This window comes from Stenella coeruleoalba, assembly GCF_951394435.1.
Source record: "Stenella coeruleoalba genome assembly, chromosome: 3".
Classification (NCBI taxonomy): domain Eukaryota; kingdom Metazoa; phylum Chordata; class Mammalia; order Artiodactyla; family Delphinidae; genus Stenella; species Stenella coeruleoalba.
Window position 1 is genome coordinate 145,098,041 of NC_137148.1, and position 13,050 is coordinate 145,111,090.

Below are 13,050 nucleotides of genomic sequence, written 5' to 3' on the forward strand. Positions count from 1 at the left end.
AAATTATGTCATTTTTAAGGTCTTGTTTTTTTCATATGTAAATGGAGATAATAATCCTAAACCCTTAATTTTGCTATAAGTATTTAATATGATAATTAAGTACCTAATGCATAGTACATACTTAATAAATGTTAACTGGTTTTATAAGTTATGGTCTTAATAACCTAGAAATAATGGGATAAAAGACGGCTAAGTTTTTATGGACTTGGGGAACAGGAAACTGCCTGGGGGCTTCAGGATAGGAAATTCCTTAGTATCAACCAAGATTAGCCATCTAGAGGGTACACAGAAAAGAGATGCAGAAAGGACTAAAGACAGCCTTCACTTTTTCATTCATCCATTCAACAAATATATGATGATCACCTACTGCAGGCCAGACTCCAATTTTGTACTAAGGAAAGCCACCAAGTAATGACAATGACTGGTACTGTGGGCAGGATGTGGGATTCAAGTCAGGAACCTTGGCTTTTGGTCCTACTTTTGTAGTAGCTGTGTTACCTAGGGCATGCCCTTTAAATCCTCTGAAATTTGGTTTCCCTATTTGCAAAATGGGAAAGATAATAAATGCTTCACTGTGATGTTTCAAAGAATAAAGGTAAAAATGTGGTTAAAGCAGTCTTTAATCATTTTGGTGCCTGTGGTTCTTGGAGTGACTCACCTTTTAATGTCTTGAAAAGCAGCATCACACGGAGGAAGGAATCCCTCCATCCTTAATGTCTTTGACTCTAAACTGTAATAGTAACACCTGTCTACTTTTGAGGGGTCTTAGTATACACAGTGTCAATATAGATAGTGTCCGGCACATGGTATAGTTAGTGCTCCACAAATAGCAGTGATTACTTACAATTTTGTAGTGAGACAAATATACTGCCGTGGAAGCTGGCACATAATAAGCCAAGAAAATAAATGACAGAGAAGGACTTTTAGCACCATACCAAATAATAAAATACAGCAGTTAAGGATTTAATATTGATAGAACGAAAGGTCTGATTAGCATTAAGAGACTCAATCTGTGGCCAAACCACAATGAGGGCACCTTCTTGCCATCCTACCACCATTCTCAAGATCTAACCTCCTACCTTTAAGCAGTGTTGGAAGGAAGAGAGGTGGCTAAATGATAAATTGTGCTGGTCTGAGCAAATGACTAGGTAGTGCCTTGGTGGGGGGTAAGGAGTGGAGTATGGTGAAAACAAAGGATCTGAAAGGATTAAGAAAGTGTGAGAGCAAAGAGATGAAGCATCCAAGAAGGGACGTGAGGTGTCTCTGCTGACACTGGGGGTTGCTACATGGAGAGCCCCATGACCCTATAGCTAGTACCCCAGGCCTCGATGAGCTGAAAGATGGAAAGAATACCACAGAGAAGTCTTCTCTACTCTCTACCTCATAATAGGATGTGTATAAGATGGGAAATACCACCAAACTCAAAGACTGAACATTCTCCTGTTCTCTTCATGGGAGTTCGACAAGCTGGCAGTTAATCTCCTTGGTTTTGGGCTGTATTTTATATTTTAAAACAGATATACAATATTTATTAAGTGTTGGGAACTAATGTAATTCACACATATTCTTTTTTTTTTTTTTTTTTTTTTTTGTGGTACGCGGGCCTCTCACTGCTGTGGCCTCTCCCGTTGCGGAGCACAGGCTCCGGACGCGCAGGCTCAGCGGCCATGGCTCACGGGCCCTCGCCGCTCCGCGGCACGTGGGATCTTCCCGGACCGGGGCATAAACCCGCGTCCCCTGCATCAGCAGGCGGACTCTCAACCACTGCGCCACCAGGGAAGCCCCTCACACATATTATTATTTAAATCCTAATAAATTAGAGTGAGATGCAATATCAAAAAACAAACAAACAAACAAACAACCCAATCAACAATGGGAAGAAGACCTAAATAGACATTTCTCCAAAGGAGATATACAGATTGCCAACAAACACATGAAAGAATGCTCAGCATCATTAATCATTAGGGAAATGCAAATCAAAACTACAATGAGATATCATCTCACACCAGTCAGGATGGCCATCATCAAAAAATCTACAAACGATAAATGCTGAAGAGGGTGTGGAAAAAAGGGAAACCTTTTGCACTGTTGGTGGGAATGTAAATTGATACAGCCACTATGGAGAACAGTGTGGAGGTTCCTTAAAAGACTAAATATAGAGCTACCATACAACCCAGCAATCCCACTATTGTGCATATACTCTGGGAAAACCATAATTCAGAAAGAGTCATGTACCACAATGTTCATTGCAGCTCTATTTACAATAGCCTGGACTTGGAAGCAACCTAAGTGTCCATGGACAGATGAATGGATAAAGAAGATGTGGCACATATATACAATGGAATACTACTCAGCCATTAAAAGAAGCAAAATTGAGTTATTTGTAGTGAGGTGGATGGACCTAGAGTCTGTCATACAGAGTGAAGTAAGTCAGAAAGAGAAAAACAAATACCATGTGCTAACACGTATATATGGAATCAAAAAAAAAAATGGTTCTTATGAACCTAGAGGCAGGAGAGGAATAAAGACGGAGATGTAGAGAATGGACTTGAGGACACGGGGAAGGGGAAGGGGAAGCTGGGATGAAGTGAGAGAGTGGCATGGACATATATACACTACCAAATGTAAAATGCATAGCTAGTGGGAAGCAGCTGCATCCCACGGGGAGATCAGCTCGGTGCTTTGTGTCCACCTAGAGGGGTGGGATAGGGAGGGTGGGAGGGAGATGCAAGAGGGAGGGGATATGGGGATATATGTATACGTATAGCTGACTCACTTTGTTATACAGCAGCAACTAACACACCATTGTAAAGCAATTATACTCCAATAAAGATGTTAAAAAAAATTAGAGTGAGGTGAATTAAAGTGCCCATTTCATAAATAAAGAAATTGAGGCAAAGTAACTTGCCTGAAGTATTCCATCAATAAGGGGCAGACTCTCAGGAGCCAGAGAATCAAGCTCCAGAGTTCAGGCTCCTAATCATATAAATCTACCATTATGAAGAGAGTAAACTGGGAGTACAATTATTTTGATGCTGGTAACAGTACTCAGTGATGATGTGATGATGCTAAGGAGGAGGAAGGTACCCGTTGTCAAGGTAACCTTTACACTACAGACTAAGACTAGCAGACTGTAAACAATGACTACTATTCTTATTTTTTTAATGAAAAGTAGTATGTTTTTTTTTTGCGGTACACGGGCCTCTCACTGTTGTGGCCTCTCCCGTTGCGGAGCACAGGCTCCGGACGCGCAGGCTCAGCGGCCATGGCTCACGGGCCCAGCCACTCCGTGGCATGTGAGATCTTCCCAGATTGAGGCACGAACCCGTGTCCCCTGCATCGGCAGGCCGACTCTCAACCACTGCGCCACCAGGGAAGCCCAACTATAAGTAGTATGTTTTAACTGCCAGTTTAACCTTCTGAAGGATCATCTGAAATTTGCACAAGGGGCAGCTCAGTTGAGGAAAGGAAAGGTTTCCTTTTCTCATAGAGGAAAGCCAGAGAACTTATTAATATGTCCTTCCCCCAGGCAACCCCTATCTTTAACACCTCATCCTATCCCCAAACGCCCTGAAGAACTTAAGCAGGCTTGCAAAGTTGCTGCCACTGAAGCCCCTAGAGATGGATGGATACTCGACCTTCAGGAACCATTCATCTCCTACTCGAAAAGAAATTGCCTCAGGATTTCAGGAAGAGAGATGTGGATTACATTTCCTTAGAGGCTGCTCAGCATGAAATGAATTTTTGGAGGGGATCTGAAACTGTCATTCACATGATCCTGTGTAACCAAACAGCCTCTAGAAACCCTCTTTATCATGTTCGCCTCTCAAAGTACTCTCTTGTCCAAGAACACCATCCAGGGAGCAACATGGCCTCCCCATCAGACTCCAGTCAACCAGGTGCTGAGGTTACCTGGCCTGGCCAGTGGACTTATGAAGGGAGAAACAGTCCAAGAGAATCATCTCAGCTTGAACAAGGTAGCCTCCTTCCAACCAAACTATGACAGTTTCTCAATCCTGACTGCAAGTTAGAATCGCTTGAGGTACCTTTTAAAACTTCTTGGAGCCCAGGTTGCATCTAGATCTCTTCATCCGTAAAATGGGTATATTAATGTCTCTCTTGCAGGAGAGTATGTTTGGGATTATAAATTCTCTAAGTAAACCATTTAGTACAGGGCTGGGCACTTGGTAGCTATTATTATAAGGAGTTCAGAATTGCTTGCATATTCTACCCCCACTGCAACCTAATATCAAGCCAAACCAGACCTGTAGGAGATGAGATTTCTAGGAAGAGGTTGGGGGAAGGCAGTGACTACAACTGAGAAGCTTGGTAGAACATTGTAATTATTGTGACCATTATGCTAATTTATGCTGAATATGGACAGTCCCGTTTATACTTTAACAAGACCACTCTGGCTGCTGTGTGAAGAATAGGTTGGGGGTAGATAAGGATGGAAGCAAGGGGATTAGTTAGGAGGCTACTCTAGTAGTTTCTGTGAAAGATGATGGATGTTCAGAGTAAGGAAGTGGAAGAAGAGTGTAGAGACATCGTCTGAGATGAGTTTCGAAAGTAGCAGGGAGCTGGCTTATGGATTCATTGGACATGGGAGGTAAGAGGAATGGGGAGCTCTCTGTGACTCCCAGGTTTCTGATATGGGCTTCTGGGTGGAATATGGGTCTACTTACTACCAAGATGGGAGAGGCTGGAGGAGGATTTTGGAGGATAGTTGAAAGTTAGGTTATGGTCATATGAATTTTGAGACTCATGTTTCATTTAAGTTGAGAAAACGCACAGATAGTTAGGTATAACGGTGTGAAACTCCAAAAAGAGAACTGGTCAGGTGATGTATGTTTGAGAATCACCTTCATAGAAATGGTGTGAATTTATGAGAATGGCCAAGCTCACCTAGGTGAGACTATACAGTGGAAACAAAAGGAAAGAAAAGGGACCCAGAATGGATCCCTGTAGAACACTAAAAGAAGCTTGCTGTGTTTCCTACTAGAGCGTAGATTCCTTGAGGCCAGGAATATGCCTTGTTCACTCCCATGTTCCTAGTGCCTGATACACAGTAGGCACTTCATAAATGTTGGATGAATCCATCAATCAATCAAGTGAATCAATGAAGTAGGTGACCTAAGAAGTGTCTCTGATTCTGATATTCTAGACTCTGTGTGTGTCTGTTTTCTGTGAAGTAGGAGTAGAAATTTCTGGAAGGCAAGCTCAGCCTTTGAGGAAATATGAAGACTCTTAATCGTCCAGAGAATTCTTACTACTCTAACTCCATGGCTCCCACTGTCTTTTGCCTGAGGAAGCTATATGATGTTCAGGCTTCCACATAAACAGGTATTTAAGGCATTAAGAAGAACAAAAATGGTTTAGTTTAATTACATGCTTTCAACCCATTGGTTCTATTTAATGAGGTTCATCTCCTGAGACACTTTAATTCAGATGCAAAATAATCCTCTCTGAAAGGGACTGACATTTCTACAGAGACCATGATTGCGCCAGTTCATCTCTGATAGCTGTCACCCCCTGCATCTCCCTGGTAACCTCTTCATGCCCCATCTGAGCCATTGCCTCTCTCCTCTTTAAAATTTAGTGAACTCTCCCATTACTTCTTGTGCAGCTCTGGCTCCCACAAAGGAAAAGGAAGCAATTTCTCTAGGATCCCTTTTAAAAAAATTGACCATCCACCTAGTTTAGATTTGCCAATAATGGTATGTTAGACAATGAAAAGGAGGCTATTGAGGCACCTTGTAAAAAAAAATAAATAAATAAAAAGAAGAATATTCCAGCTGGTCTCTTTTCTCCAGCTTCTCTGTGTAGGAGAGGTGGGAGGATAGTGTAGTGGTTATAGACACTGGCTTTCCAGCCAAACTGAGTTGGCAACTCACTCTCCTGCTCCTTAGCTGTGCCTCCTTGAGCGCACTGCTTTGTCTCTCTATACCTTAGTTTCCTCATCAATAAAACGGGGAGAATAAAGTTACCTATAGTCTAGGGTTTTAGGGAGGAGGAAATGAGATAATAGATACAATGCATTTAGCATAGTACCTGGCCCAAAGTAAGTACTTAGGAAATAGACACTATTATTACTGAAAGAATCCCAGGTTCCTCTGCCCTTCAAGACATCAATTATGAATGCAACTTCAACTTAGCATTCTAGGGAACTCCTAAACTGTTTACAGAAATAATGACTGGTGGACCAAAATCGGGGCTTTCCCAAGTTGTTATTATCACTCTGGATCACTCTGATTGCTTTCTTATGCTTTAAAAAGTCCAAGTCACATCCTGACCTCCATAAGCAATCAAATGTAGATTAAAAAGTACGCATGCGACATTAATAGAACTATCCCCAGGTACACGCAGATTAAAAAAACACGTTCATCATTCAGAATAGGAGTCATGTGCCAGGGTGTCTCCATCCCATCCCTGGTGCAGAACATTGGCTGGAGTAACGGCTAAGGATTCTACTGGTGCAAACATAAGTAAATTAAATCTTTAGCTGGTTGAAACACCTTGAGGGAGAAGAAATAACAGACACCATGTTATTCACGTCTGGCATTTATATTACATGCAGGCCCTACTAGACACCATTCTGAAATTCTATCAGACACAGTTTTTACATTACTAAAGCTATTTTCTCAGACCTCATCATGTTCCATCGGGGAGCTCTATTCCAGGAGAGATATTAACAAGTAAAACTTGTTTAATGAGGATATCTAGGAGACAGAAGAAGAGTTGAAATTGTGTCATAAGTATGTAGCAGGGACCCTTCTGGGAAGATAATTTTGTTGTTTAGAAACATTTTTTGTTAAATTTTTTGGTGTGGCAGATAAGACCCTATGGGCATAACTTGGAAGGAGAGAGCTCTGTATAAGTAATGTGCAGGAATTTGAATATTGTTAGAAAAAAAGAGTCAGAAGTGGGGAAAGTAATGAAGAGAGGGGAGCAATGGCAATATACTAGAAGACACAGTTCAAGGAAAAGGGGGGCAAATAATAAATTCCTGGTGGCATAATGGATAAGAGATTTGAAGAAATATATTGTCAAATATTTATTTGCAAATTGATTATGTTTGGCAGGGGAAACTGCCTCTATTATCACCATCAATAAACTCTGTCATGCACCCAAATGCTACATGTATGTAGTTTAGGGGTTCAAGAGGATGAATTCATGTCAAGATCATGGTCGGGTACAGAATTGAGGAAATCCAAGGCAAAGAAACATAAATGAGACAGAGTGCTGTGGAATTAAGAACTCAAAGCCAGAGGTCACCTTAAGAACATAAATCCCCAGGAATTCACAGAAACCTTGGGTTGGGCCTCAGATTTCCCACAGGATGTGGGATGGGAGGCTCTAGCCAATTTTATTTAAATCTCAAAGGACAGACTGTCCTGAATTGACATCTGGTTTATATGAGGAATGATGGAAGTTACTAGGCCTATCTGGCTTGAAATGGAAGGTACCAAGTGGATCTCTGAGCTGTAGTGCAATATCTGAAGGAGGACTCAAGCAAAATAAAACAAAAACAAAAACAAAGGTATTCCGTGCACTTCCAGAGGGCAGAATCAGAGTTAATACCCTAAATTTATAGATCATTTGCCTTAATATAAAGTAAAAGATTCCTAAGAATAAGACTTTTTTAACAATAGAGAGGATGGCCTGGTTAAAATGGTGAATTAGTTGCCTTCCCTCTTTGGAGGTTCCCTAAAAAAGGATTCCTTTAATGAGTCAGGTTGAATTAGGTGACTTTTAAGGTCCTTTTTTAACGCTAAGATTTGCATACTTACATTTTAACAATACTTATTGGGCGCCAATACTGTACCTGGCACTGTGTTAGGTACTGAGATACAATAATGATCAAGATAACCCATCCAAGGAAAAAACAATTCAGTGGATTCTACAGTTCTAGGAAATGTGTCTGCCTATATAAGCAACTAACAATATTGAGTGCCTACCATATGCCAGGCATGTTACATTAATTGCCTTACCCAATCAAACCACCAAGGCTAATTACACGTGAAAAATACAAAGTCAGAAAGGTTAGTGAGAACTTATTCAATATATGACTATGGATGATTCATTAAACTCTCCTTGCATCCATTCTTCATGAGTGTAGTAATAATATTTAATGCTTAGAGTTCTTGTGATGATCACAGTGAGTTAAAACATGCAAAGTGCTTAGCAATTCATGTCAGTGGTTATAATAACAATTTTATTACAGTCATTGCACAGCTTTCATTAGTGGATCTGAAAGTGGAACACAGGTCTGCTACTTTCAGAATGCCTTGGCCTCACATAGAGTGGGGCAAGATGAGCAGTGAAGGAAGCTTGGTGCCCTTTATTTCTCTTGAACAGGAAAACAAAAGCCATTAGAGCCATGGGATATGGGAAGACAGGAAACTGAATCTTCAAATTGATATCAGTTCATTTCAAGTGTCAGTAAACTTTACAGTCACTCCTGCCAATAGTGAACTCTCAGCAAAAAGATATCAGAGGAGGAAATTAAATTACCCCACAGGCTTCATGAATTTTTTTTTTTTTTTTTTTTTTGTGGTACGCGGGCCTCTCACTGTTGTGGCCTCTCCCGTTGCTGAGCACAGGCTCCAGACGTGCAGGCTCAGCGGCCATGGCTCACAGGCCCAGCCGCTCCGCGGCATGTGGGATCTTCCCGGACCGGGGCACGAACCCGTGTCCCCTGCATCGGCAGGTGGACTCTCAACCACTGTGCCACCAGGGAAGCCCACTTCATGAACTTTTGTTCATTCCATCTTTTAAGAAATTAATGCACTGTGTTGCCTCTCCTACAGATCACATAATCTTAAAGAGTATTAAGTGGATAAAGACTAGAAAAGCCAATGGGGCTCATTTTCCAGCAAGATACGGAAGATAAACCACAAACAAGATAAAAATACTAACCGATATCCTTTCCATAATCAATGGATAATTGCTTGAACCGTTTAAGAAGCAGGAATGGGTTCTAATCATTCTTTTAACGATTTCTGCCCACCCCCTTCTGATTATCTTAGCCACAGAGGTAAGCCTTGACTGGAAAAATATTTTCTTTTCCTTTACATACCTTGAAGTTCTCAATGGCATGCGAATTATATGATTATTTCCCCTCCTGCCAGAGAGATTCAATAGTTGCTATACAGGTGTAACAATTAGTAAGACATAGTCCTTACCAATAACATAATAAAAATAATAGCTATTTTAATTGAGAGTTTATATATTTTGCTAAATAATTTATTCATATATCATTTGGGTCTCACAACAATACCATATGATCAGTGTTTATGGACGCTATAGGTGAAACAATAAAGTCTTGGGTAATGGTGGATTAGGTAGTTCAGACTGATCTTCCTGATGAGGACAAATTTTAAAATTCTAGAAGAAATATGTAAAGCATCTTCCCCTAAAAGCATCACACAACAATCAAGTTAGAGTGGAATTACTAGGCAAAAATCTGAGAGAAAACAGATATTCAGAAAAGTGAGACTGCATTTGGTTCCCCTTTAGCCAGAGGACATTTACTAATGCCGCTGAAGTGGATGAAAAGCTAAGCAGCACTTTTTACAGCATTATACAGGTTTAGGCAGACAAAAATTGAAATTCAATTTGGCTTGCCAAACTTAGGGGTCCTAAGAAAACATGCTACACTAAGGACTGGAACCTGGAAGGACTAGACCCCAGAAATAATGATGAAATCACATTCACATGGAATAGTTTTAATTCATCTGGGTGGCCCAGAAAAATTTCAACCCCTAAAATTAGATTCAGATGATCCTATGTTGCTAGTAACTCCAGATACCTGCAAAAAGGAAATGAGAATCTTCTCTGGAGAAAGATAATAGCATGATAGTCATCATATTATTTTTGCAAATTTATTTTCACATACAGTAGCCAGCACACAGTCAACAGTAACCAGGACAAGAGAAGACAAGACAACATAAAAGAAAATCATTATAAACAACTTAGACTACAAGTGCTCCAAATAGTGGAAATTCTAAGCATAGATTGAGAAAACAATTAGCTTACTATTTTCATAAATAGAAAAGTTGAACTTAATATTTTCAGCAAAGAACTGGAAAGTATTAAAGCTAACTTTGCAGATTTAGAAAATAAGTAGAAATTCTAGAATTTAAAAAGGTACTAGCTGGTTGGATTCAATAGCTTATTAACAGAGTTGAAGAGAGGATAGGTAAACTGAAAGAGAGGTCAGAAGAAACTATTCAGAAAATATCATGGGGAGAAAAATATATACAACACAGAGTAGAGTAAGTAGGATCCCAGAGAACATAACAAGGAAGTCTAACATACCTGTAACTGGAGAGCCAGAGGAATTGGAAGGAGAAAAGAAAAAATAGAAAAGAAGGGATAATGGCTGAGAATGGTCCAAAATTGATGAAAATACTGATCCACAGATTTGGGATAACCTAAAAAATTCCAAGCATAATATAAAAATAAATCCACACCTAAACACATCATATTGAAAATTTTAAAAAGGAAGCATTCTATAAAGTAGCCAAAGGAAAACACAAATAACCTTCAAAGGAGTAATAAGAAGAGTGACAGATGACGTTCAGTAGCAACAGTGGAAGCCAGCAGAGAGTGGAATGGCAGCCTTTTATTTGCTTTAAGAAAGCAATTGTCATCATAGAAATTATATCCAACAAAAATATTCTTCAAGAATATAACTGAGACAGGAATTCTGGGAAGATAGCTGTTGTGGTGGAAATGGTTGTTTTACAGTCTCTTGACTCACCCCATAAAAAATACACAGAGTAACTAAGTTTGAAAAACTAAGAGACCAAAAACAATATCTGCAACAAAAATAGAGATTAAAGTATCCCCACCTACCCAAACATAAATGATTCAGATGAAGAGCTACTAGGCAAGTGTGACGTCAGCAAGTATGTGAGAAAGAGCAGAGGGAAACAACAGGGCATTTGATTGTCCTAAAATGAGAACCACAAAATCCTCGACGGTTATTCTCTAAAAAAATGTGAGACTGGGGAGCTGAAATTGAGAGGAATTTTTCATATTACAATTTATAATTGAGGGCAAAGGATCTGTGGTAACATTTGAATGACTAGAGCAGCCAGGACCCTACAAATTCTCAAAACTAACCAGCTCAAGTTTCCTTCCTGCATGAAAACCCACAAATGGAGTGTAATGGTTGGAAACAGAATTTAAATTGAGTAGGACATAATCAGTAGGGGGAAAAAAAAAGCCAGATAAATGTGGAGAAGGGGAAAGAGTCAGGAGGTCTCATAAAATACAAGGCCCTATTTTTTTTTTAACACTTTACCAAAACAAGGAAGGAGGAGCAAAGCTAGAAAAACTATTCACCTTCCTTCCTAAAAGTTCAAAAACACTAATTTCACATGTAAATAAAAGAAACCAAAAAGAACCTTGATCATTACCCATTTGAAGTTACGATGAGAAAAAAAGAAAATGAAGAGCAGAATAACATCCCTCTAGGAGCTGAAATTACACCAGAAAGACATGTGCACAGATAAAGACTGTAACCTAATACATCAAATGAAGCTAGAAGATTTTAAGAAAATCAACAAAGATATAAAAGAACAGCATACAACAGAAATTTTAAAACTCAGAAATGAAGTGATGGAATTTAGGAAAGAATGAGAAAGAAAAGGAAGGCAAATGAATTTCAGAAATGAAGATTAAACTAAAAGGAACACAAAAGTAAATAAAACAAATAATGCCTTAAGAAAACTAGAAGGTGAAAAGGAGAAAAAATAAAAATAAAACTGAAATGAAAAGACTAACATTATTTGAGAGAAAATAGACAAAATTCCATGAATGTATAGTCAGAATTTCTTTTAAAAAAAGTAAATCAAAGCAATAGGAAGAAAATGTTTAACTATAATTCAAGAAAACTTTGTGGAAACTGAAAAAAAATAAGACATCAAAGTACATATTGAAAGGGCATACTGCTTAGCTTAATAAATCAAACCAGAACAACCAATACCAAATATATTCTAGAAAAACAATAGAACTTTATAGAAATAGAAAAATTCCTTTGGATATTCAAACAAAATTACCAAGTTACTTACAAAGAAAAAAATTATTATCATCATCTGACTTAGCAATAGCTATACTTTATGCCAGAAGACAATGCTGTACCATATTTAAAATTCCCATGGAGGGGACTGTGAGTTGATTATTTATTCAGTCAAACTATCTTTCAAGGATAAAAACACAAACAAACCATGAACATGTAAGAATATTATTTTCATTAGTACTTTTCAAAGAAAGTACTAGATGAGAGGCTTCAGACAACCGAGATAAGTTATCTGAGGTAATATGTGTTATTGACTTAATATGATTAGAGTTGATCAATAACTTTTGTCATCAGAAAAAAAGAAGCAAACAGATATTATGTGTCTCCTGATGAAAGGACTCAATACCATGTCTGAATAATCTTGCCAAATAATTGAACCTGCAATTTAATGACTAATAAGTCCCTTAACTACCAATTTGTGAAAATACAGGGAGAGAGGAACATGTTAAGTGACACTCCAGAGATGCTATCAGCAAAACTAAGTTTATGGACAAATGATGGTAGCTTCAAAAAATAAGTTGTAAGAAAAAAGAAGAGATGGAGAGAAAACTACAGGTTACAATAATTTAAAATCTTATTAAGTAATTACCATGTATAGACTTTATTAGGTTCCTGATTCAAACAAACTGGAAAAAAATGAATATTAAATGCAGTCATTTTCAGACCAAGAAAAACTGATAGAATTTGCTGCCAGTGGATCTGCACTAAGAAAAATACTAAAGAATGCTCCTCAGACAGAAAAAAAATGAGGTACAGGAAGAAACAAGGAACAATTAAAATGGTAAACATAGGAATAATCTAAATGAAATGACTAAGCAAAGTAAAATGAACAAGGTTGATATATAAAAATAAATTGCATTTCTAAATTCAAGTGACAGTTGGAAAATAAATTTTATCTATTTTATAATAGGGTCAAAAAATCAAATTCCTAGGAATGAATCCCACAAAATCTGCAAAACCTC